Source organism: Mustelus asterias, chromosome 1, assembly GCF_964213995.1.
Source record: "Mustelus asterias chromosome 1, sMusAst1.hap1.1, whole genome shotgun sequence".
In the NCBI taxonomy this organism is placed as follows: Eukaryota; Metazoa; Chordata; class Chondrichthyes; order Carcharhiniformes; family Triakidae; genus Mustelus; species Mustelus asterias.
In genome coordinates, this window is record NC_135801.1 from 15,375,369 (window position 1) to 15,401,948 (window position 26,580).

The window sequence follows — 26,580 nt, forward strand, 5'->3', positions numbered from 1 at the left end:
AGTTAATGATGGGAGCGACTGCCGATTATTCTGCAAAGGTGCAAAAGGCTGCTTCCATCTGTTCACCCTCAGTGCCATTGGTTTGTTAAGTGTGTTTCCCTGAGTTTTCCAGCAGACAGTTTCAGCTTGAGCTGGATCCAAGCCACTTGTAATAAGAGGGAACAGCACAGCACCTTCCTGTGGCTCCCTATCCCAGGAAAACTTGAGTTTCAACCAGCGGACATCAGGAAGTTCTCCACATCAACACAAAGCCCTGAGCTGTCCCGAGGAACAATCATCTCCCTGAAACATTAACTCTGTTTCTCCTGCCTGGCATTTGCTGCTTTTATATCAGGTTATCATTGCTTAAACACAACCCTGTTTGCATTGATTTTTGTTAATTATATTTTAACAAACCTGCTTGATTGCCAAAATAAACATCAAGGGGCTTTTGAAACAGTGCAATGGTTTATATTCTTTCTGGGAGAAGGCGAGGTTATACGGCGGGCGGGGGGTTGCATTATTGTAGTCTTAGTGGGGGGTCCAAGGGGGGGAAGGGGACCGAGGGAGGTCTAAGTGGGGAAGGGGAGCTAAATGGGGGATTTAAGTGGGGAGGGGGCTGAATGGGGGGAGTCTGAGTGGGGAGGGGGCTGAATGGGGGCTCTCTGAGAGGGGAGGGTGGCCTGAATGGAGGGTTCTAGGTGGAGAGGGGGATGGTATAGGGATCCGAGTGGGAAAGGGGAGCTGAGTGGAGAGAGGGGCTGAATGAGGGAATTTGAGTGGAGTGGGAGGGAGGATGAATGGGGGAAATGAGTGGAGAAGGAGGGAGGATGAATGGGGGGATCTGAGTGGAGAAGGGCAAGATACGTGGGGGGCTGAGTAAGAGAGATCGTGTCACCCCCATACCAGCGTAGTGTATGGGGGAGTGGGGATGACCCATTATTTGTCGGAGGGAGGGGGAGGATGCCCCTTTTTGGTGAGGGGTTGATGGTGTACGTCAGGTCAGTGCAGGGGGCACCATTTCCATTTTGGGAGGGGCCCTGTCTCCAAGGGTGGAGATCGGGGCGCCCTTTAAAGAGGTGACACCCTGATCTCTGAAAAGCCAGGCTGCCTGGTGGGTTTCCCGGGATGCATATATTTGCATCTATCAGACGAATGAATCCCACCTGACTGACGCTGCCAGCGCCAGCGGGAATCCCTCCCGTTTTCCCACTGGCAAGGGCACTTAGTCCCGATTCAGGAGAATCACCGCCTATAGGTCAAAAGTACTTACCTAGAAAAGTAACACTCGACATGAAATTCTAATTCAAGTTAGAGAAAGATTCCTACTTGAATCCCACATCTGATGGGACAGTCAGTGGATTATCTGTTGTCAAGCAGGAGGAGGCCATTCAGCCCTTCAAGCCTGCTCCGCCATTCATCTCAATCATGGCTGATCATCAAATTCAATATCCTGATCCCCCCTACTCCTTCATACCTCTTAATCCCTTTAGCCCCAAGAGCTATACCTAATTTCTTTGCGAAATCAGACAAAGTTTTGGCCTCAACTACTTTCTGTGGCAGTGAATTCCATACATTCATCACCCTCTGGATGAAGAAATTTCTCCTCACCTCAGTCCTAAAAGGATTACCCCTTATCCTCAAACTATGACCGAGTTTTTCCCCCCCCCCTCCCATCGGAAACATTCTTTCTGAATCTACCCTGTCTAATCCTGTTGGAATTTTATAAGATTCTATGAGATTCCCTCTCACTCTTCTAAACTCCAGTGAATATAATCCTAACCGACTTAGTCTCTCCTCATATGACAGACCTGCCATCCCAGGAATCAGCCTGGTAAACCTTCGCTGTACTCCCTCTATAGCAAGGACATCCTTCCTCAGATAAGGACACCAAAACTGCACACAATACTCCAGGTGCGGCCTCGCCAATGCCCTATACAATTGCAGCAAAACATCCCTATCCCTACACCCAAATTCTCTCAATCTGCAGGCCAACATCCCATTTGCCTTCTTTAACCACCTGCTGTAACTGCGCGCTTACCTTCAGACTGATGCACGAGGACTCCGAGGTCTTGTTGAGTATCCACCTCTCTCAATTTACACCCATTCAAGTAATAATCTGTCTTCCTATTATTGCTGCCAAAGTGGATAACCTCACATTCATCCACATTATACCACATGGAGGTATTCAAAATCATGCGAGATCTGGCTAGAATGAGTAGGGGGTATTCCCGCTGACAGAAAGGTCAAGATCTAGAGGATACCAGTTTGAAGCCAAAAGAACTAAAAGTGACATGAGGAATAATCTTTTCACTCAACAACTGGTCAGGATTAAGAGTTAAGGTTCCGTTGACTGATACTTTAAAGTTAAAGTTTATTAGTCACAAGTAGGCTTACATTAACACTGCAATGAAGTTACTGTGAAAATCCCCTAGTTGCCACACTCTGGCGCCTGTTTGGGTACACTGAGGGAGAATTGAACATGGCTGATGCACCTGACCAGCACGTCTTTCGGACTGTGGGAGGAAACCGGAGCACTGGGAGGAAGCCCATGCAGACACGGGGAGAACGTGCAGAGGCCACACAGACAGTGACCCAAGCCGGGAATTGAACCCAGGTCCCTGGTGCTGTGAGACAGCAGTGTGAACCACTGTGCCACCCCACTTGCACTTGCTAAACTGTCAATCCTCCTCACTGCTAGTTTGTATTTTAGTGTCTAAACGTATTATGCTGTTGTGTCATTTCTGTTGTTGCAGCGTTGGCCTCTTTGGTCTGGTTGTCATTGTAAATGAGAATCGGTTCTCAATTAACGTACCTGGCTAAATAAAGGTCAAACAGAAATGAAATAAAAAGCTCTGAAATGCACGGCCTGAGAGTGTGGCACAGGCAGCATTGTGGCTCTGAAAAGAAAATAGTTTAATTATCTGAGAAGAACAGATTCGCAGGGCTGCAGGCAAAGCTGGGGGAGTGGGACCGGCTGAGTTGCTCTCACAGAGAGTTGGCACGAATATGATGGAGAAGGCTTCCCCTGTGCTGTCACTATTCTATAAAGTACTGCAACATCCCCCAACAAGTAATAAGTCTCACAACACCAGGTTAAAGTCCAACAGGTGTATTTGGTTTCATGAGCTTTCGGAGCGCTGCTCCTTCATCAGGTGAGTCACTCACCTGATGAAGGAGCAGCGCTCCGAAAGCTCGTGATACCAAATAAACCTGTTGGACTTTAACCTTGTGTTGTGAGACTTTTTACTGTGCCCACCCCAGTCCAACGCCGGCATCTCCACATTATCCCCAACAAGGTTACATCCATCATCAACTTTATTAACTGAAATCAGGTATTTATTATTACTGATACTAAGCTAATAACTAACCTGCAATTTGCAAAGAGTAAAATATAATTCCACTCATGCCGTTGAGAAAACGTAACCAACAGAGCTCAGTTCCCTCTTTCTGCGATCACTCCATGAGTCACTTCCATCGCCTTGTTAACTGCGCTGGTTATTACTTCTTCATTGTTTTATTTTGCCTACCAACCATCCCCTGGAGACCGCATCAGCATTTTGCAGGCCAACACACTCTGTACCAAACGCAAGCTATTTATTCCGAGTTCTGTCTCTGTTTAGACTGGATTGCTGAGCGAACACTTAAACTGAGATAAAGATGGCTCAAACTCACTCTTCAGCTCAAAAGATGTAGTTCAAAGTACTGGATTTCTCAGTCAGTTGGGCAATTAACAGACTGCAACTGACTTACTCACCATCATAAGTTCATAAAATATAGGAGCAGAATTAGGCTGTTCGGCCCATCGGGTCCGGTCCGCCATTCGATCATGGCTTTTATGCTCCTCATCCCCATTTTCCTGCCTTCGCCCCATAACCCTTCAACCCATTACCAATTAAAAATCTGCTTAACTCCTCCTTAAATTTACTCCCTGTCCCAGCATCCACCACACTTTGGGGTAGCGAATTCCACAGATTCACAATCCTTTGGGAGAAGTAGTTTCTCCTCAACTCTGTCTTAACTTTGCTACCCCTTATCCTAAGACTTTGACCTCTCATCCTAGAATGCCCCACAAGAGGAAGCACCCGCTCCACGTCTACTTTATCCATACCTTTTATCATCTTATATACCTCAATTTGATCTCCCCTCATTCTTCTAAATTCCAGAGAGTATAGGCCTAAACTGTTCAATCTCTCTTCATATGTCAAACCCCTCATTTCTGGAATCAATTTAGTGAACCTCCTCTGAACTGCCTCCAATGTCTCTACATCTTTCCTCAAATAAGGGCGGCACGGTAGCACAGTGGTTAGCACTGCTGCTTCACAGCTCCAGGGTCCTGTGTTCGATTCCCGGCTCGGATCACTGTCTGTGTGGAGTTTGCACATTCTCCTCGTGTCTGCGTGGGTTTCCTCCGGGTGCTCCAGTTTCCTCCCACAGTCCAAAGATGTGTGGGTTAGGTTGATTGGCCAGGTTAAAAATTGCCCCTTAGAGTCCTGAGATGCGTAGGTTAGAGGGATTAGCAGGTAAATATGTGGGGGTAGGGCCTGGGTGGGATTGTGGTCAGTGCAGACTCGCTGGGCCGAATGGCCTCCTTCTGCACTGTAGAGTTTCTATGATTCTATGAAAACTGTGCACAATACTCCAGGTGCGGCCTCACCAATGCCTTGTAGAGTTGCGACAATACTTCCTTACCTTTATATTCTATTCCTTTAGCTATAAATGCCAACATTCCATTCGCTTTCTTTATTATCTGCTGTTCCGGCATGCTAGTTTTCTGTGACTCATCAACACACTCCACATCTGATTTTGCATTGAAGGGGATCCACACCAATGCTGCTTGGGACACCGTTCCCCTCCAAGTCCCACACCATCCCAACTTGGAGAGATAGTGCTGTTCCTTCATTGTTATCGAGTTAAAATGCTGGAATTCTCTATCCAACGGCATGAGGTCGAGCACTTTAACCACATGGACAGCAGCATTTCAAGATGGTGGCCCACCATCAATTTCTCAATTATGCCGAAGGATGGGCAATAAATGCTTGCCTAGTCAGCAGCTTCCATACCCCCAAAATCAATAAGAGTCCTTCTAGGAATATGCCTTCAACCTAACAAGAACAACAGGGCTCAATAAACGACAAAGGTAGGGCAGGCTAGAACTAGAGGGCATAGGTTTAAGGTGAGAGGGGAGAGATACAAAAGGCTCTAGAGGGACAATTGTTTCACTCAGAGGGTGGTGAGTGTCTGGAACAAGCTACCAGAGGCAGTATTAGAGGCGGGTACAATTTTGTCTTTTAAAAGCATTTAGACAGTTACACGGGTAAGATGGGTACAGAGGGATATGGGCCAAGTGCGGACTAGCTTAGTGGTAAAAACTGGGTGGCATTGGCAAGTTGGGCCAAACGGCCTGTTTCCGTGCTATAATCCTCTTCAACCTCTGGGGCTGCATGTGACTTCCTCTCTCAGAAGCCAACAAAAAAACAATCATCTCCACTGAATAACCAAATAAATATGTTGCCCTTGCATTGGTCACTTGCATTGTGGACTCGTCAGGGTCCTGTGGTGTTGCCAGCAGACCCTCATCCCCAACCCCCTGGTCCCTCTTGCAACACAACGCCTCCCCGCCCCCCCCCCCCCCCCCTCCCACTCCACTCCTTCATCAAAGTGCTCCTTAATTTTCTTCCCCCCAAAGTTGATTATCAGGTTCACTGCCGAGGAGGGTGATGGGAGTAGGGGGCAATTAATAATTTCAAGAGGAAAATGTATAGCTACTTCAGAGAAAGAAACTTGCATGGCTACGGGAATAATGTGGAGAAATAGGGCTGCCTGCTCTCAAGAGAACCGGCATGGACTTAAGTGGGCCGAAAGGCCTCCTTCTGCAATGTAACAGCTCCAGATCTGAATCTTACCTCTGTCCAAAGAGTTGTCATCTGCAGGCGTGCCAAATAGGAATTGATATTTAGCCTTCGCAACACTCTGCGCGTGTGGGGACGTCCGATTGATCCAAACAAATGTCTCAGTCTGTGGAGAGAGAAAGGAGCAACATAATTATCTTGAAAACATCAATAAGAAAAACTCTCTGCAAATCTCACTTGCCACTTTCACACAGGCCCACTGAAACTCTAATCCATTTTAATCAACTCGCTAACACCGCAGGTACAGATATGCACTTGATGGTTTTTTTAAAACTGCAATATCTTCAAATTCTGACTTTGGATTATTAACGGGACAGGCCACAATTCCCAAAGGATTAATGAATTGTTTAAGCATGCTTTTCCTTCAATTTTTCTGTCGAATGGCATCTCCCCCCTCACCTCACCGCCTCCACAGAAACCCCAATCGACACACTTATTGCTCTTCTATAAATGTGAGAATTATTATCAAAGGGGGAAAAGAGAAACATAGGGAAACAAAGTATTTGAAAAGGGTGACTAAAAATTGAAGTGTTGCTCCTTCAGCAGGTTGTTCAAGAGTCAATGCTAATTTTTTTCTAATATTGGGCGGCACAGTGGTTCGCACTGCTGCCTCACAGGACCAGGGACCCGGGTTCAATTCTGGCCTCGGGTCACTGTCTGTGTGGAGTTTGTACTTTCTCCCTGTGTCTGCGTGGGTTTCCTCCGGGTGCTCCGGTTTCCTCCCATAGTCCAATGATGTGTGGGTTAGGTTGGTTGGTCATGCTAAATTGACCGTAGTGTCAGGGGGATTAGCAGGGTAAATATGTGGAGATATGGGAATAGGGCCTGGGTGGGATTGTGGTCGGTGCAGACTCGATGGGTCGAATGGCCTTCTTCTGCACTGCAGGGATTCTATGATAAAAATGTAACCTTCTGTCGAATGCATACTTATTGCAAAATGTTTTTGAGAAATGTGAAATATAGTGCTGGACATTTTTACATCTGCTGTATGTTTTAGTAGACAACTCCTCTTCAACCTCTCTCAACCAACCAATAACTCCTCTGAAGCTCATGCAGCTGTGGGTAACAGAAGAGAACTATACAGCACGGTGGGACAGTGGTTAGCACTGCTGCCTCACAGCGCCACGGACCTGGGTTTGATTCCAGCCTTGAGTGGCTGTTTGTGTGGAGTTTGTACATTCTCCCCGTGTCTGCGTGGGTTTCCTCGGGTGCTCTATGTTGCTCCCACAGTCCAAAGATATGTAGGTTAGGTGGATTGGCTATGGCAAATGCGCGGGATTATGGGGATTGGGTGGAAGGGGGGGGGGGGCGGGGGAGGTGGGCCTGGGCCTCTTTTGGAGAATGGGTGCAGACCCGATGGGCTGAATGGCCTCCTTTTGCACTGTTGGGATTCTATGTATGTAAATAACGTGTCTGCGTTCCGTTGGGATGACAGTTAAGTTCTGCAGTTGTCGTCAAGGCTCCTAAGGTCAGGGAATGCAGAGAATCACCCTCGCAAGGACAAGACTGAGGTTAGCACTGACTTACTTCTCCCATGTTCAAAGCTCAGTTCTGTACGCACCTAAAACCCTCACTCATCTCCAAACTCCGTGGCCTGGGTCTCCGCTCCTTCCTCTGTGACTGCATCCTGAACTTCCTAACTCACAGACCACAATCAGTAAGGATAGGCAACAACACCTCCTCCATGATCATCCTCAACAACAGTGCACCACAAGACTGTGTTCTCAGCCCCCTACTATACTCCTTATACACCTATGACTGTGTGGCCAAATTCCCATCCAATTCGATTATCAAGCTTGCTGACTACACCATAGTGGGACAGATCTCAAACAATGACGAGACAGAGTACAGGAATGAGATAGGGAATCTCGTGAACTGGTGCGGCAACAATAATCTCTCCCTCAATGTCAACAAAACGAAGGAGATTGTCATCGACTTCAGGAAGCATAGGGGGGAACATGCCCCTGTCTACATCAACGGGAACGAAGTAGAAAGGGTCGAGAGCTTTAAGTTTTTAGGTGTCCAGATCACCAACAACCTGTCCTGGTCCCCCCATGGCGACACTATAGTTAAGAAAGCCCACCAACGCCTCTTTCTCAGAATAAGGAAATTTGGCATGTCCGCTACGACTCTCACCAACTTTTACAGATGCACCATAGAAAGCATTCTTTCTGGTTGTATCACAAGTTGGCATGGCTCCTGCTCTGCCCAAGACCGCAAGGAGCTACAAGAGGTCGTGAATGTAGCCCAATCCATCACGCAAACCAGCCTCCCATCCATTGACTCTGTCTACACTTCCCGCTGCCTCGGCAAAGCAGCCAGCATAATTAAGGACCCCACGCACCCCGGACATTCTCTCTTCCACCTTCTTCATCGGGGAACAGATACAAAAGTCTGAGGCTACGTACCGACCGACTCAAGAACAGCTTCTTCTCTGCTGCCATCAGACTTTTGAATGAACCTACCTTGCATTAAGTTGATCTTTCTCTCCACCCTAGCTATGACTGCAATACTACCTTCTGCACTCTCTCGTTTCCTTCTGTATGAACGGTATGCTTTGTCTGTATAGCGCGCAAGAAACAATACTTTTCACTGTATTCTAATACATGTGACAATAATAAATCAAATCAAATCAAATCAGGGGAATACCAGAGGGTGCTTTGCATTTGTACATAAACATGAGTTGGTGCTTTGAGGCAATGAGAAGAGAACAATGGGTTAAACAACTGAAAAGGTCTCCAAGTACTCAAAGAGCCAATTCTAAAATAGGAAGTAATCCTCAGACCCTGCTGCTTTAAAACAATAACACATTCCAACTTTGAGCCATAGCAACATCTGGATCTGATTTTCTGTCGCTCACGTGTGGTGCAGAGTTGCTTTCTGTAACGACATTGTTTTTGTGAATGGCTAATTTACAGCATCTAGTTTAGCCATTGGCAACATCGCAAGGGTTGAGGGACTGCTGTGGAAACCCTCCCAATTTGAAAGTCGATGGCTGGAATTCTCCAATGTCGGATGTTCCCACCCCTCCCCCGCCGTCTGTGAGAACGGAGAATTTGGCGCTCAGCCAAATCTCCATTCACTGCAGCGGGACCGGAGAATCCCAGCCGCGGGCAAGGTCGGAGAATTTCATCCGATGTATTTATGTAGTTGTAAAGTTATTAGAGTTACAAATGATGCCCTCCACGTTGTGAGTTATCAAGTGACCAACATTATGGCCAGAATTTTACCGGCGTGCCAGCCCTGATCCCGGGGGCGGGCGAGGCTCGGAGAATGGCATTCTCCGGTGGCCTCGGACGGGATCGGGCGAAACTCGGGCGGACGTGCCGGAAAAATTCCACCCTATGTTTCACTGTTGCTAATAAGAAGCTTTCAAGTTCAATCCCTGAATGTTTAATTTCCTCTTCGTCCTGCAAGCAGAGAAATTTTTTATTCCTTTACAAGATATAAACCGATGAGTCCACGTGAAGTTGTACACGGCAGATGGTTATAACTGTAAAGGCTGTGCTTCGCCAGCTCAGCACTGATTCCTGGAAAGGATGGCTGCAGCTTAGAGGGAAAAACACCCAGTGCCTGAGTTGGCTGAGTCTATGATGGTTCCCCTGGCACCAACAGGATTTAAGGTAATTGGCATAAGGGCCAGAGAGCAAAGGGCAGAAGGAGATGCGGATTTATTGTTTTACACAGTGAGTTATAATAATCTGAAAAGCACTGTTTGAAAGGGCGATGGAAGCAGATTCAATTTGAAACAGAAATTCAAAGAACATTACAGCACAGGAACAGGCCCTTCGGCCCTCCAAGCCTGCACCAATCATGCTGCCTGTCTGAACTAAGACCCCCTACCCTTCCGGCGACCATATCCCTCTATTCTCATCCTGGTCGTGTATTTGTCCAGATGCCCCTTAAATGTCACTATCGTATCTGCTTCCACTACTTCCCTCAGCAGCGAGTTCCACGCACCCACCACCCTCTGTGTAAAAAACTTCCCTCGTACATCTCCTTTAAACCTTGCCCCTCACACCTTAAACTTATGCCCCCGAGTAATTGACTCTTCCACCCTGGGAAAAAGTTTCTGACTGTCCACTCTGAACATTCAATAAATATTTGAAGGGCTATGGGGAAAGAGCAAGGAAGTGAGTCTAATTGGACAGCTCTTTCAAAGAGAGGACACAAAAATGATAGGACAAATGATCTTCCCAAAAAAAATTCCAAGTTCAATCCTTAGTCAGTCCTTTATCTGTTGAACACGGCTAAGGGACGGGCGATATGCTACAATTGCAGAGTGTCCCTAGGGAGGGGAAGAGGGAAGTCAGAAAGTGTTCCCACTCGCAGCTGATACTCAGTGTTGGGATCGTCCCTGCAGTACAGGTTCAGGCTTGGCTAGGAAAGGATACACGTTGTGATTGCATAGTCAGCTGCTACGCACACAGTAACCCAGTGTGTATGGTGCCAAACTATAGAGAGTGCAAGTTCAAATCCCACCGCGGCAAGTTGAGAAATGAAAGTAACTTCAATGGATCTGACAATTTGTGGTCCAATGCCAGATAAACAGCAATGAGAACTGTCAAATGATCCAAATAATTTATAGAAGGGAAGCTGGCCTGCATAGCCCCAATGATTGACTCAGTGTCTTCACGGAAACCAGGGATGAGTAATAAATATTGTCCTGTAGCCATCAATGTTCCAAGACTGAACTAAAAATTTAACAAAGGTGGCTTTGTTAAATACCAGAATACATATCGCACTGACAAGAAGAATGAAAAGGGGAAGGAAGGAAGCCTCATTACACCTCTCAAAATTGTCGTGAAACACTTCTCACACAATGAATGGGTTCAAGTGCAGCGATCATTCTTATGCAGGAAACAATGATAAGCTTTCCTGGACAAGGTCTCACAACCTTGTGCCTCCCTCTCACCTAAAGGCCCATCAGAAGTCAACTCAGAAAGTGGAGCCTTAATGTCTTTGCACAGAGTAGTGGGGCTGAAAGTGAGGGATGCATGGATGGGGACTGCAATGCACGGCATTGCAGAGGTGGGGTGGAGCAGGGTTTGAAATGTGTATACTTCAATGCCAGGAGTATTCGCAATAAAGTGGGTGAACTTGCAGCGTGGATCAGTACCTGGGACTTCGATGTTGTGGCTATTTCAGAGACATGGATAGAGCAGGGGCAGGAATGGATGCTGCAGGTCCCGGGGTTCAAATGTTTTAGTCGAAGTAGGGAAGGAGGTAGAAGAGGGGGAGGGGTAGCATTATTGGTCAGAGATTGTATCACAGTGTCAGAGAGGAGGTTTGATGAGGACTTATCTGTTGAGGTAGTATGGGCGGAGATTAGAAATAGGAGAGGAGAGGTCACCCTGTTGGGAGTCTTTTATAGACCTCCTAAAAGTTCTAGAGAGGTTGAGGAAAGGATTGCGGAGTCAATCCTGCTTAGGAGTGAAAGTAATAGGGCAATTGTTATGGGGGATTTTAACTTGACTAATATTGACTGGAATTGTTATAGCTCTAGCTCGTTAGAGGGGTCAGTTTTTGTTCAAAGCGTGCAGGAAGGTTTTTTGACTCAGTATGTAGACAGGCCAACTAGAGGTGAGGCTATATTGGATCTGGTGCTGGGAAATGAGCCAGACCAGGTGCTAGACTTGGAAGTTGGTGTGCATTTTGGTGATAGTGACCACAATTCGGTTACGTTCACCTTAGTGATGGAAAGGGATAGGCATGAACCTCGGGCCAGTGGTTTTAGCTGGGGGAAGGGTAATTATGAGGCTATTAGGAGAGAATTAGGAAACATAGGTTGGACTAGGAGATTACAGGGACTGGGAACGTCCGACATGTGGAGTTTTTTCAAGGAGCAGCTACTGCGAGTCTGTGATAGGTATGTCCCTGTCAGGCAAGGAGGAATTGGTAGGGCTAGGGAACCGTGGTGCACCAAAAAAGTTTCTTTGTTGGTTAAAAAGAAAAAGGAGGCTTATGTTCGGATGAGACGTGAGCACTCGGGTAGTGCACTAGAAAGCTTTAGATTGGCTAAGAGGGAGTTGAAGAGCGAGCTTAGAAGGGCTAAAAGGGGACATGAGAAGACTTTGGCGGATAGGGTTAAAGAGAATCCTAAGGCGTTCTATAGGTATGTCAAGAACAGAAGGTTGGTTAGGGCAAGTTTAGGGCCAGTTATAGATGGCAGAGGGAAGTTATGTGTGGAACCGGAGGAGATTGGTGAAGCATTGAACCAATATTTCTCTTCGGTGTTCACGCAAGGGGACATGAATATAGCTGAGGAGGACACTGGGTTGCAAGGGAGTAGAATAGACAGTATTACAGTTGATAAGGAGGATGTGCAGGATATTCTGGAGGGTCTGAAAATAGATAAATCCCCTGGTCCGGATGGGATTTATCCAAGGATTCTCTGGGAGGCAAGAGAAGTGATTGCAGAGCCTCTGGCTCTGATCTTCAGGTCGTCGTTGGCCTCTGGTATAGTACCAGAAGATTGGAGGTTAGCGAATGTTGTCCCATTGTTTAAGAAGGGGAACAGAGACTTCCCCGGGAATTATAGACCGGTGAGTCTCACTTCTGTTGTCGGCAAGATGTTGGAAAAAATTATAAGGGATAGGATTTATAGTTATTTGGAGAGTAATGAATTGATAGGTGATAGTCAGCATGGTTTTGTGGCAGGTAGGTCGTGCCTTACTAACCTTATTGAGTTTTTTGAGAAAGTGACCAAGGAGGTGGATGGGGGCAAGGCAGTGGACGTGGTATATATGGATTTTAGTAAGGCGTTTGATAAGGTTCACCATGGTAGGCTTCTGCAGAAAATGCAGATGTATGGGATTGGGGGTGATCTAGGAAATTGGATCAGGAATTGGCTAGCGGATAGGAAACAGAGGGTGGTGGTTGATAGTAAATATTCATCATGGAGTGCGGTTACAAGTGGTGTACCTCAGGGATCTGTTTTGGGGCCACTGCTGTTTGTAATATTTATTAATGATCTGGATGAGGGTATAGTTGGGTGGATTAGCAAATTTGCTGATGACACCAAAGTCGGTGGTGTGGTAGACAGTGAGGAAGGGTGTCGTAGTTTGCAGGAAGACTTAGACAGGTTGCAAAGTTGGGCCGAGAGGTGGCGGATGGAGTTTAATGCGGAGAAGTGTGAGGTAATTCACTTTGGTAGGAATAACAGATGTGTTGAGTATAGGGCTAACGGGAGGACTTTGAATAGTGTGGAGGAGCAGAGGGATCTAGGTGTATGTGTGCATAGATCCCTGAAAGTTGGGAATCAAGTAGATAAGGTTGTTAAGAAGGCATATGGTGTCTTGGCGTTTATTGGTAGGGGGATTGAATTTAGGAGTCGTAGCGTTATGTTGCAACTGTACACAACTCTGGTGCGGCCGCACTTGGAGTACTGTGTGCAGTTCTGGTCCCCACATTACAGGAAGGATGTGGAGGCTTTGGAGAGGGTGCAGAGGAGGTTTACCAGGATGTTGCCTGGTATGGAGGGGAGATCCTATGAGGAGAGGCTGAGGGATTTGGGATTGTTTTCGCTGGAAAGGCGGCGGCTAAGAGGGGATCTTATTGAAACATATAAGATGATTAGAGGTTTAGCTAGGGTGGATAGTGATAGCCTTTTTCCTCTGATGGAGAAATCCAGCACGAGGGGGCATGGCTTTAAATTGAGGGGGGGTAGTTATAGAACCGATGTCAGGGGTAGGTTCTTTACCCAGAGGGTGGTGAGGGATTGGAATGCCCTGCCAGCATCAGTAGTAAATGCGCCTAGTTTGGGGGCGTTTAAGAGATCCGTAGATAGGTTCATGGACGAAAAGAAATTGGTTTAGGTTGGAGGGTCACAGTTTTTTTTAACTGGTCGGTGCAACATCGTGGGCCGAAGGGCCTGTTCTGCGCTGTAATGTTCTATGTTCTAGGTCAGCTGAACATTGTTACAAGAGATAAATAGCAGAAGCACCAACTCAGTGGGCGGAAGGCGGGATTTCTCCCCCCCTTCCCCCTCCCCCCCTTCCCCCTCCCACTCTCCCCCAATCACCTCTCCCCCACCCTGCGTGTTTCGCGGAGGTGGCCCGCCATTGGCCAACAGTGAGTTTCCCATTGAATGCATCTTCTCCCACGGGGAGAGCCACGATGGGGTTGCACCATTAGTGGGACAGGAAGATCTTGATGGCATGAACGGCCAGAAATTTCTGGTCAATGTATACAGTCTGTTAATGTTTGAATCCTGTTACAATGAAGCGCATGCTCTTTTTAAAATTCATCCATGGGTCATAGAACATTACAGCGCAGAACAGGCCCTTCGGCCCACGATGTTGCACCGACCAGTTAAAAAAAAAAACTGTGACCCTCCAACCTAAACCAATTTCTTTTCGTCCATGAACCTATCTACGGATCTCTTAAACGCCCCCAAACTAGGCGCATTTACAACTGATGCTGGCAGGGCATTCCAATCCCTCACCACCCTCTGGGTAAAGAACCTACCCCTGACATCGGTTCTATAACTACCCCCCCTCAATTTAAAGCCATGCCCCCTCGTCATGGGTGCCGCTGGCTGGCCAGCATTTATTGCCCTTCCCTATTTACCCTTGGAGGGCAGTTGAGAGTCTACCACATTGCTGTGGCTCTATACCATGTATCATAGAATCCCTACCGTGTGAAGGAGGCCATTCGGCCCATCAAGTCTGCATTGACCACAATCCCATCCAGGCCCCAATCCCGTAACCCCACATATTTACCCTGCTAATTCCCCTGACACTAAGGGTCAATTTAGCATGGCCAATCAACCTAACCCTCACATTTTTGGACGTGGGAGGAAACCGGAGCACCCGGAAGAAACCCACGCAGACACGGGGGGGAATGTGCAAACTCCACACAGTGATCTGAGGCCGGAATTGAACCCGGGTCCCTGGCACTGTGAGGCAGCAGTGCTAACCACTGTGCCGCCCTGTAAGCTAGACCAGGTAAGGATGGCAGATTTCCTTCCCTAAAGGACATCGGTGAACCAGGTGAGTTTTTCTGACAATCGACAACGGTTTCATGGTCATCAGTAGATTCTGAATACCAGATTTTTTTTTTAAATTCAAATTCCACCATCTGCTGTGGTGGGATTCGAACCCAGGTCCCTAGAACATTAGCTGAGTTTTTGAATTAATAGTCTAGCGATAATACCACTAGGCCATCACCTCCGCTTTGCAATGTAAATAAGAGCAGCTGTTACTAATTGGGAAAAGATTAGGGAATTGTTCTTAAGTAAAATAGGAACTGGTTTACATTGGTGTAGCGGGGGGGGGAAGGAAGGAGGGAGTGTGTGCCTGTGCCCTGTGAATAAACCTGTGTTAAGGAAAAGACTGGCTCCAGAATTGTCCTGTCCTCAATGTATGAGTTATGACTTTAACATGGTGGCAGAGAATGAACATCACGCTCTGGCGACTGGAAGTTGAATAAGAAGTTTTATTTGTCTCTGTCTTCTGAGGAAAATAAATAATTATCTTACTCCTAGCCATTGGTGCAAAATGGCTGGAGCCAAACGCAAAATCTCAAGGTTTGACTATACACCGTTTTTTTTTGGCATCTGTTCCATTTGAGCTATGGAAGATGGTGGGGAAATGTGGACTTGGGTAACCTCATTATCCCAGAAGAAGTAAGGTATGGCTTTGTCATTACCAGGGAAAGATAAGATTAATAAAGCATTTTCAAACTGGATGCGGGTAACTTGGATGCCGAAGAGGGATTAACTCTTTAATTACAATTTACGGATAAGATTTACCAGCAAGGTGATTTGTTAGAAGATTACAAAGTGTGATCAACGATAGATAAATTTAAGAAGGCAACCAGTACAGGGAAGAATAGATTATGGACCTTGATAGGTTGTATAAGAGACTGACAAGTTTAATCTAGAAATGTTGGAATCTGTGCTTGCATTTAAGTTACTGGATTGTGCACAGAGTTACACAGAGACAGACTTCTGGTATTAACGGGGGCTCAATTTCAGGGAAAAAACTTTCTCTTAGACCAAATTGCTGCTGCCCTTTTTTGGATAGCAGTCATTTCCAGCTACTTTCAGATCAAACACAGGCAACTCTGCAGTGATGCAAAGAGTAGAGGGCTCTGATGGGCAAGGTTTTCCCAGAAATCAATAAAGGCCAATGGCAAGAAAAATGGCATTGAAGCCACCACTCAGGAGTGCCCAAGCAGTGCCGGGGCAGTATCTGGGTATGGTCCCCTTCCCCTGAGTGCTGCACTCAACTGAGCTCCCCTGAGTCACCAAGTGCACTCCTTGGGAGACCAGTCATGATTCACATCATTCTACCATCACATCACTATGGATAGATTTCTGACTGGAAGTGGAGGGGGGTGGGTGACATGGTCGCACAGTGGTTAGCAATGCTGCCTCACAGCTCTGGGGACCTGGGTTCAATTCCTGGCTTGGGTCACTATCTGTGCAGAGTTTGCACATTCTCCCCGTGTCTGCGTGGGTTTTCTCTGGGTGCTCCGGTTTCTTCCCACACTCTAAAGATGTGCGAGTTAGGTTGATTGGCCATTCTAAATTGCTCCTTAGTGTCAGAGGGATTAGCAGGGTAAAAATGTGGGGTTACTGGTATAGGGCCTGGGTGGGATTATTGTCGGTGCATGCTCGATGGGCCGAATGGCCTCCTTCTGCACTGTAGGGATTCTATGATTCCTCTCTGGTCTTTTTGTTAATTATCTTTAACCTGTATCCTAGTTACAGTGGAAACAAATTTTCCCAATCCACCACGCCAAAACCCTATAAGCATAGATATACACGTAATATATATATGTGTTTAATACGTCTCTACTTGATACAGTGTGTGTATACATGTGTGTATGTGTATACATGTGTGATATATATACACATGTGTATATATATGTATGTGTGTGTGTGTGTATATATTTGTGTGTACGCATGTGCATGTATGTGGATGTGTATATACATGTGTAATAATGTATGTGCGTATATATATATATATATCCCAAAAATGAGAATAAAAGGTCTTTCTTGTTCACAGTCCCACTCATGCTTTTAGATTGTAGGCTGGAGAATGACTGAGTAAATGATCAAGTTTGAAATTTTCTTCAGGGTATCTACTAATGTTGAGTTATGACTTCAATATCTGGATCGCCTCCAGAAAGTCTTTCCTGGAGCTGGCAGTGTGAGGAGTCAACCAGGCTAAAGGCCAAGATATATTCTTTGTAATATTTGATCCATGCTTTAGAGATCAGCTTTTATACAGTGCTTGAAAAAACTCCAGAGATGCAACTACACTGCTAAAACAGGGTCTCTTATGTTGGCAGAATACTTCAGCATCAAGTCCCAAAATGGGACCTGAACCCAGTGCTTCAGGCCAGAGGTAGGGATGCTACCACTGTACCACAAGGTCTCCCTCACACTCAACCCTTCTACAGCCACAAAGAATAACAGGTGATGCTCCTTCTAATGGTTGTGGAGAACCACCTCTAGAAGTGACTTTTCATGATATTGTCACCGGCAACAATGAACATGATGTGGAGATGCCGGCGTTGGACTGGGGTAAACACAGTGAGATTTTTAACAACACCAGGTTAAAGTCCAACAGGTTTATTTGGTAGCAAATGCCATCAGCTTTCGGAGCGCTGCTCCTTCGTCAGATGGAGTGGATATCTGCTCTCAGCAGTGAGAGGAACAAATCCTTCTGAAGACATTCTCCACAACAGTGGAGATGCTATATAGCCTATGGGCAGAATTTTACAGCCCCACCCAACAGCGGGATCTCCATTCCTGCCAAAGTCAATGGAATCTTGTATGGCTCAACGCATTTTACAGACCTGTCTCTGCCGCAATGGTAAATTCCACCCGTGAATCTAACTAACCAAATATAGATACGGACGTGTACACTCTCCAGCTTTTACATTGTAACCTTTTATGCCCATATTTATAATGGGATCTGACTACATAAATCTGCCACATTGCAGTTCCATTCCTTCCCTTGTGGGGAAGCTGCAATGCTCCTCCTGGCAGGAGGGTGTAATTACATTGTGACAAGTTTACATAGACAATTATACCATAAGTGTGGATATGGGAATTTACAATTGGAAACTAAACAAGAACAGAATATATGACATTAAAATGAATTCCGGTTGCACATCCTAACTTAGTTATCCCTCTATTTTCTTACCTAGCTTCGCGAAAAGACAACACTCAATGCCAGGGGAGATTAACCAGTCTTCAGTTACTTTCCAGTTCAGCTTTTGTCTGGAAACTCGTGAGATAATTTCAGCAATAGTTCTACCTTCCTCCGCAAACTCCACTCTTCGTTGCACGCCTGAACATGGTCCCTCCTTCCAAGTTCAGCTCACTCAATCAAGAAACCCGCCAGCATCGACTACAAGTCTCACCATGTTAAGCACAATCACCCCAATTAGCTCAGAGCAAATAGCTACATAAACTTGTGGCACACCATTATTTTACACACTCCTGTCTACAATTAACATTCCCTCCGTTTCAATATGATAACAGCAAATTATGAAATTAGAGAGATGTCAAGAGAGTAAAATTAAAGCTCTAAATGAGCTTCGTGGTTGACCATCTGAATCCCCGCCGTTGATTACAGTCCAATTATTCATTCCTGACTAATCAGAATTGCATGCAGAGCTTTTATCAGCCTGCTTTTAAAACATGTACTGCGACATTCATCAAAGAACTTCATATTTAAGGGAAAGTTCAAGACATTGTTGGAGCATATTTGTAGTTGAACCACAGTACAGTGAGTTTGCATTGCCTACATTTAAACAAACCATATTGTATTGAATGCAGTGCTGAAGAATGGGATCTGACCACATAAACCTGCCACACTGCAGTTCCACCTGGCATTGCCCACAAGGCTGGCATAAGTACAACAGCCTAACAGGAAAGGTTAGAGCTCTATTTACTCTAGAACTTGGGCATCGGTTAGCTCAGTTGGCTGGTTCATGATGCAGAGCGATGCCGACAGCACGGGTTCAATTCCCATACTGGCTGAGGTTATCCATCTGCCTTCTCAGCCTTGCCCCTCGCCAGAGTTGTGGTAAACCTCAGGTTAAATAATCTCAAAAGGGGAGAGCAGTCTATGGTCCTCGGGGACAATGGCGACTTTCATCGGCTAGAAGTAATGGTGCTGCCTCTCCATTTATCTCACCTTTCTTTCCTATTCTTTTTGCCCTTGATAGTGTTCTGACCTGTTGACCTTGACCCTGTAGCTAAGGTTTTTCACCAGTTTAAACAATATGCTCTATAAAGTTAGATCGGTGTCCTTGCCACAGTCTTAAACCTTCCCGCCACAGTACACCAAGGAGTAGGAACCTGTAGAAAACCCCTTGAGCTGGATGTACCACAGAGTATTTGACAGGAAATGTATATTGTAAATGTAATAAGTGTAGCGAGGCACCTCAGGATGTCATGTGCCATCACTGCAACAAGTTTGAACTGTGTTGCCCTTTATATAATGTCAAATTGGAAAAAGTTTTAAGTATATTCTTTGGGAAAACAAAGTGTGCTTAAAATGTGTATCACTTCCAGCAAGATTAGGTTCCAACTGCAGAAACACAGTCGAAGTGTGTTCTTGTATGCTGAAAAAGGGATTTGCAGGGCTATGGGCAAACAGCAGAGATGGGGAACTAATTGGAGTGCTCTTTCAAAGAGCCAGCATGCATCTGATGGGGCTAAATGGTTATAATTCTGCCGCACAGAAGGAGCTGAGTCCTAAATGACACTTTCATCTTCTAGATCCACCACTCTTTACCTCCGCACCGACTAAACCTTGACAAAATGTTTAGTAGATGCGGCACATTGCTGATGCTCAGTGTCAGAACATAGCAGTGCATGTTTTCTACCCTGCAGCATTATTGCTTCAAGATCAGTTTGTAATCATCTTCCATTCCCTGAGTGCCAAGTGTGACCGCCGATAATACACCTGTACGTGTAGCGGGGATCTTGAGAAAGGTGGATATAAAAGAAGCAGACACAATCGTCTAAAATCTTGATCACATTCCAGGCGGTTAAGGAAATTAAGAACACTAATCTTTATAGAGTCAAAGAGCATGGAAACAGCCCAACCAGTCCATGCCAACCATGGTGCCCTCCCAGCTAGTCCCAATTGCCCACATTTGGTCCATATCACTCTAATCCTTTCCCATCCATGTACTTATCCAAATGCTTTTTAAATGTTGCTAATGTACCTGCCTTTGTTTAAATTAGCCATTTTAACAATTAACACTGCGACAGGTAAAAAGCGAAACTCAGAGAAAACAGTATCCGACTGATTTCAAGGTACTAATTTGCCTCAGGGATACAAATAATATTTGCATTTATGTAATATCTCATCATATCAAAACATCACAATGGCACGGAATCACTTTCCGCCACGCAGTGACTTCTGTGCAGATACAATAGACGTTCTGCATCAGTAGCATCCACTAGTACCAATGGTAGGGAGGAGCAGACAATCTGTTCACTGTGGAGGGAGAGATATTGGCCAGGCCTCTAGCACTCTCTGCAATGCTCAAAATTGTGCCTTGGGATCTTCAGTGTCCACCTCAAGACAGGACCCCAAATGTACTACCTCAATCGAAAGATTGAACCAGCAACAGTGCAGCACTCTTTCAGGAATTACTCCTGGACCTCCACACAACCCCTCTATTCTTCAATAAATGATAAGGTTTAGTTTATTTATTAGTGTCACAAGGCTTACCTTAACACTGCAATGAAGTTACTGTGAAAATAGTAGGGGTGCAATCGTGACATTGAGGGGGTAGGCTGGGGGTCAGGAAGGTCTGGAGATCCAAGTTCCCCGAGGGAAGCTTGCCCCAAATCTGAAGGGGCCTTCCTCGCTTCATGCCCAGAACGGAGAGAAGTTTTGTTTCTGTGTTTCTTACCCTACTCACACCCATCTGCCAGTTTAAAAATTGAGGCTGGGCAGGAAAAGGTGCTGAAGTGGCCAATTCAATAGGTGAAAGGGTGGGTTTCCCATCCGAGACCCTGCCCGCTCAAGCGCGAAAATGCACCTAGGTCAGGGTGACTGGGATCCTGTCCATCCAATTTTACACTCCACCCCACCCCGCAACCCACCCCCCTCCTGTCACTGTCACTGTCTGTGTGGAGTTTGCACATTCTCCCAGTGTCTGCGTGGGTTTCCTCCGGGTGCTCCAGTTTCCTCCCACGATCCAAAGATGTGCGCGTTAGGTTGATTGGCCATGCTAAATTGCCCATAGTATCCTGGGATGTGTAGGTTAGAGGGATCAGCAGGGTAGACGTGTGGGGTTGTGGGGATAGGGGCTCGGGTGGGATTGTTGTTAGTGCAGATTCTGCACTGTTATATTTCTATGTCTGGGTCCACTCCTTTTTCTGCTGACCTCCATTCTATCCGCAAGGAAAACTCTCTGTAGCTTTTCAGCTCTGATCGAATGGTCAAAATACTGACATCTGGATGCCATTTTATAGAGTTCTTGTTGCTCTCACAATTTCAAGCACCTCTTAATTTGTCTTATGCTCGGTACGTGGAACTTTTAAGTGTAAATTTCAGCATTCACATTTCAAAAAATTTCTTCCCCAAATCTTTATTCATTTTCCAGGTTCCTGCGATATACAGGAAAGTGGATAGAATGTAGCATCACATGAGATTTTCCCTTGTTACTTCGGCATTGCTCCTGCCATCTTTTATCATTATTTGTCCTAAATGGACAAACATTTGACACAATCCTCTTCAATCTTCACTCTCGTTTCTTCTAATGTATTCCTTCTAACTAACTAGAATCTGGAATGATGAGAAAATCTTAATCTGTAGATTACACTTAAACTATTGGAATTACTCCTGGACCTCCACACAATCTCTCTATTCTTCAATAAATGATAAGGTTTAGTTTATTTATTAGTGTCACAAGGCTTACCTTAACACTGCAATGAAGTTATTGTGAAAATGCCCTAGTTGCCACACTCCGGTGCCTGTTCGGGTACACTGAGGGAGAATTTAGCATGGCCAATCCACCTAACCAGCACATCTTTCGGACTATGGGAGGAAACCCACGCAGATACAGGGAGAACGTGCAGACTCCGCACAGACAGTCACCCAAGCCGGGAATCGAACCTGGGTCACTGGCGTTGTGAGGCAGCAGTGCTAACCACTGTGTTACCGTGCTGCCCCACCATATCCACTCATTTTCTAGTTTCAAACTAGCAAATTTCTTATGACTGAGCAAGTAAGTAACAAGACTACAATTTGATTTATAGTGAAAATATTATCAAGAGGAATGTGTTTTCAAAAGGATAAATGAAAGGACACATCTAAACACTAAACAGTCCATAGCTAACAGTCCACAGATACACAAGTGCCTCCATTCATCTCTTTTACGATGTGTAGGATTTGGCAAGATTTTACCTGTCTGTCAGTGAAGATTTAAATCTGTTCAGCATGGACCTACTCAAAAATACAGTTCTCAATGTATTTCCTTTTATACCTCTTGACTTGATGCCAAGGTTGATTCAAAGTTTATAACCATCAGCCTCATTCTGCTCTCCTTAGACAAGAGAAGATTAAGAGGAGACTTAATAGAGGTATTCAGATTAGATAAGCAGAAGCTGTTCCCATTGGTGGGAACTCTCTGAACCAGAGGGGCACAAATTTAAGGTGATTGGCAAAAGAACCAATAGCAGCATGACAAAAAGAAACTGTTTTTACACAACAGGCAATTTGGATCTGGAATGCACTACCTGAGAGTGAATCCCAGGTTGCTGGGAATACATTGTTTTCCAGTTACTTACTGGGAAATGGAGTCGAGGAAGAAGCTGAGCTTTGGAGATCAGGAAGATTGCAGACTTGATTCCTGGTCAGTACTGGATTAACTGATCTCTGATACTAAGGTGCTATAAATACCTTCTCCTAGAGAGTGCTTGTTTAAGAAAGAAGGGAGGAAGAAGCAATGGACCGAAAACCTACGCGTGCCGAGGATATGTGGTGGGGAGATAGTGGCGTGATGGTACTGTTGCTGGATGAGTATTCCAAAGACCCTGGGTAATGCTCTGGGCTTCAAATCCCACCATGGCAGATGGTGAAATCTAAATTGAAAAAAATCTGGAATTAAGAATCTACTGATGACCATGGAACCATTTGTTGATTGTCATAAAAACCCATCTGGTTCATTAATGTCCATTAGGGAAGGAAGTCTGCTGTCCTTGCCTGGTCTGGCCTACATGTGACTCCAGAGACACAGCAATATGGTTGACTCTCAACTGCCCTCAGGCAACTAGGGATGGGCAATAAATGCTGGCCAGCCAGCGACGCCCACATCCTATGAACGAATAAAAAAAAACTCACAACCAACAAGTTGCTTTTGCAGAGATGTCACTGTTACTTCGTAGGAAAAGGCGACAGCTAATCTTTTTGGACAGCAAGGTCCAAAGAGTCAATGAGGTAAATGTTCAGTTAATCAGCTTTTGCTAGCGAAGACTGAAAGGTGACTGGTCAGAATTGGTCAGATGATCTTCCTACTCTTCACCAACAAATGTCAGGTATGTGGAAGTATGGACTTATTTAGTTTAGCATTTCATTTGAAAAACAAACACCTTTGACAATGCACCTTTGTCTCAAGTATTGGACTGACATGTCAACCTCACCGTTCCAGAAGTTCAAATCTGCCAAAATCTGGCTCAGGGGCAACTGGGCAAACAAATGAGCCAAGCTGACACCTCACAGTCTGTGACCCACCCTCCTCCCACAGCCCCCGCCATGGTTGAGTTGTCTGTTGGCACTCTTCAATGACTGGGGAAATATATGGAGATTGAGAGCTCACAAGAGGTTGCAGAAAGCAACAATCACTCAGTAAACTGTAAAACAGCAAGTGTCAGCGCCTTCTAAGGTGGAAAGTGTGAATGTTTGGTGTCAGTACACACTGGGGCAAGGTGAAGCTGATAAAAATCTACAAGATTATGAGGGGCATGGACAGACTGGATAGTCAGAAGCTTTTTCCTAGGGTGGAAGAGTCAATTACTAGGGGGCATAGGTTGGAGGTGCGAGGGGCAAGGTTTAAAGGAGATGTACGAGGCAGGTTTTTTTTACACAGAGGGTGGTGGGTGCCTGGAAATTGCTGCCGGGAGAGATAGTGGAAGCAGATACGACAGTGACTTTTAAGGGGCGTCTTGACAAATACATGAATAGGATGGGAATAGAGGGACATGGGGTCTTTAGTTCAGTTGGACAGCATGGTCGGTGCAGACTTGGAGGGCCGAAGGGCTGATCTTGTGCAGTAATTTTCTTTGTTCTTTACCAATCAAAGAATCATTCACACCAGATTCCATTACCACTGCCAAACTATTGTCATCAGCTTCCTAAATTATGTGTTTTCATGTGTGTAACATGTGTTAAATGTGTTTTCTAAATTATAGAATCATAGAATCCCTGCAGTGCAGAAGGAGCCCATTCAGCCCATCGAGCCTGCACCGACAACAATCCCTTCCAGGCTGCATCCCCGTAACCTCACGTATTTATCCCGCTAATCCCCCGACACTAAGGGACAATTTAGCATGGCCAATCAACCTAACCCACATGTCTTTGAACTGTGGGTGGAAACCAGAGCACCCGGTGGAAACCCACGCAGACACGGGGAGAACGTGCAAACTCAAATTAGTAGCAGGAGGATGAAGTTCCTCCTGACAAAACGGTACGATTGTAAAACCAACAGGTGAAATCACAAACACCCACTCCCCCATCCCCATCCCTCACATTTGCAAAGCTGGCAGAGTATGCTTCACATTTTATTACAAGGGATCTTCAAGTTGGCCCCATAGTCATCGTGGATTTTCGAAATGACTTTGCAAAGTCACGTGATCTGTGTGAGCTCAGACTTGGCCGTACACCAGGTCTATGCAGGAAGTCCGTTAAACCTGGGTTTACATCCAGAATTAGGAAGCTTTGATAAGCAGCAATCATAGACTTTGAACCATAGGAGTAGAAGAGGAAACACAGGGCCATGGTTGGAAAGCATTCTCCCCTATTAATGGCACAGTCCCTTGACTCCATCCTTGAAAGAAATTGCTCAGCTAACACTTGGCACTTTCCACAGGCACGTCTTGGGGAGCTCAAGACCAGACTGTCAACACAAAAGAAACTTGATTTACAAAATCTTCATCTGCTTTTGGGAGTACTGGCAGGGTTTACAGGCACCATTTGCATATTTTAAATCAAAAAGAAAACATCGCTAATTGGAATAGTTCCCCCAGAGTAAAGATTAACTCTGCAGGGACAAATGTGGCATCATTAATCTCCACATAACTTACTGGTGGACGTGTTGCAACAGCACATCTTAAGTTTTTTGCAGGAACAAGAATTCAGTAATCTCACTGCAAATCTAATCCCCCTGAGTTCCCCCGGCAGTAACAGTTTTCCACTGCTGTCGCTTCGATAGAACCTGTGTCAATAATGCGACGTGCATTAAATGCACCAACGTATCTGCTCAACAAATAATTTATTTTGGCATCTGTCACGTAGGAGTGTACAAGTGTGTGCCCACGGCCCGACAGCGAGAGACCAGAGATGTGAATCTGTGGTATTGCAGCTTAAGCAACACGAGAGGGAATCGAGTTAGCATGACAATGCCAGAGGTTATTTTTGGCACAAGGTGACACTAATTTCTAAAACAGACACTACTGGCTGTGGTGTTGGCTAATATATGGATGATGTGTCACATCTGAAATCTTAGGTTAGCTGTTGTCTCTCAGCTTGCCGGGTCATTTCCATCTTCGAGTTTAGATTTCAGGCATTTATCCTGACGTTCCAACCCAACTATATTAGCAGCTGTTTGAAAAAGCAAGTGACGCTGATAGCTTGCAAAAAAAAAGAAACTGACAGTCCTTCAAAAACTGCTTCTGCTCTGACTCCGCGGGTAGCAGTCTCACCTCAGGAAGTTGAGACAAGAACAGGAAATGCTGGAAAATCTCAGCAGATCTGACAGTATCTGAGGAGAGAGAATCGAGCCGACATTTCGAGTCTGAATGACCCTTCATCAGAGCTCCGCATTTTCTGTTTTGGTTTCAGATTCCAGCATCCGCAGTATTTTGCTTTTATCTCAGGAAGTTGCAAGCTCAGGTGCCACCCTGAAGACTTGGAGGAGCACACAGTATAGGCTGAGACTCCACTTACGGTACTCAGGGGGAGCCACACTGTCGGAGGTGAGGTCATTCAGATGTGACTTTGAACCAAGGCCCCACCTGTGCCCTTGACTGCATGCAAAAGATCCTATGGCACAATTCAGAAGGAGCAAGGAAAGTATCCCAATGATTAGCCAATATTTAAAGTTAAAGTTTATTTATTAGTCACAAGTAAGGTTTACATTAACACTGCAATGAAGTTACTGTGAAATTCCCCTAGTCGCCACAGTCCAGTGCCTGTTCAGGTCAATGCACCTAACCAGCATGTCTTTCAGAATGTGGGAGGAAACTGGAGCACCCGGAGGAAACCCATGCAGACACAGGGAGAACCTACAAACTCCACACAGACAGTGACCCAAGGCGGGAATCGAACCCGGGTCCCTGGCGCTGTGACGCAGCAGTGATAACCACTGTGCTACTGTGCCACCCCTCAATGAAAATCACAGAGAAGCATTGTCAACTCATTGTCACATTACTGTTTTGTGGGACATTGCTGTTTGCAACCTGCCTGCTACATTTCTTACAGTATAA

General features: G+C 45.7%; 1 protein-coding gene across 1 annotated transcript in view; it reads right to left on the reverse strand.

Moving 5' to 3' along the window:
* Nucleotides 1–26,580, reverse strand: part of psd3l (pleckstrin and Sec7 domain containing 3, like) — a 343,652-nt gene that overhangs the window by 308,858 nt on the left and 8,214 nt on the right. Inside the window, exon 2 of the mRNA XM_078209687.1 lies at nt 5,886–5,997. The gene's annotated coding sequence lies outside the window, so the exon portion shown is untranslated. The remainder of the gene's footprint in view (nt 1–5,885; nt 5,998–26,580) is intronic.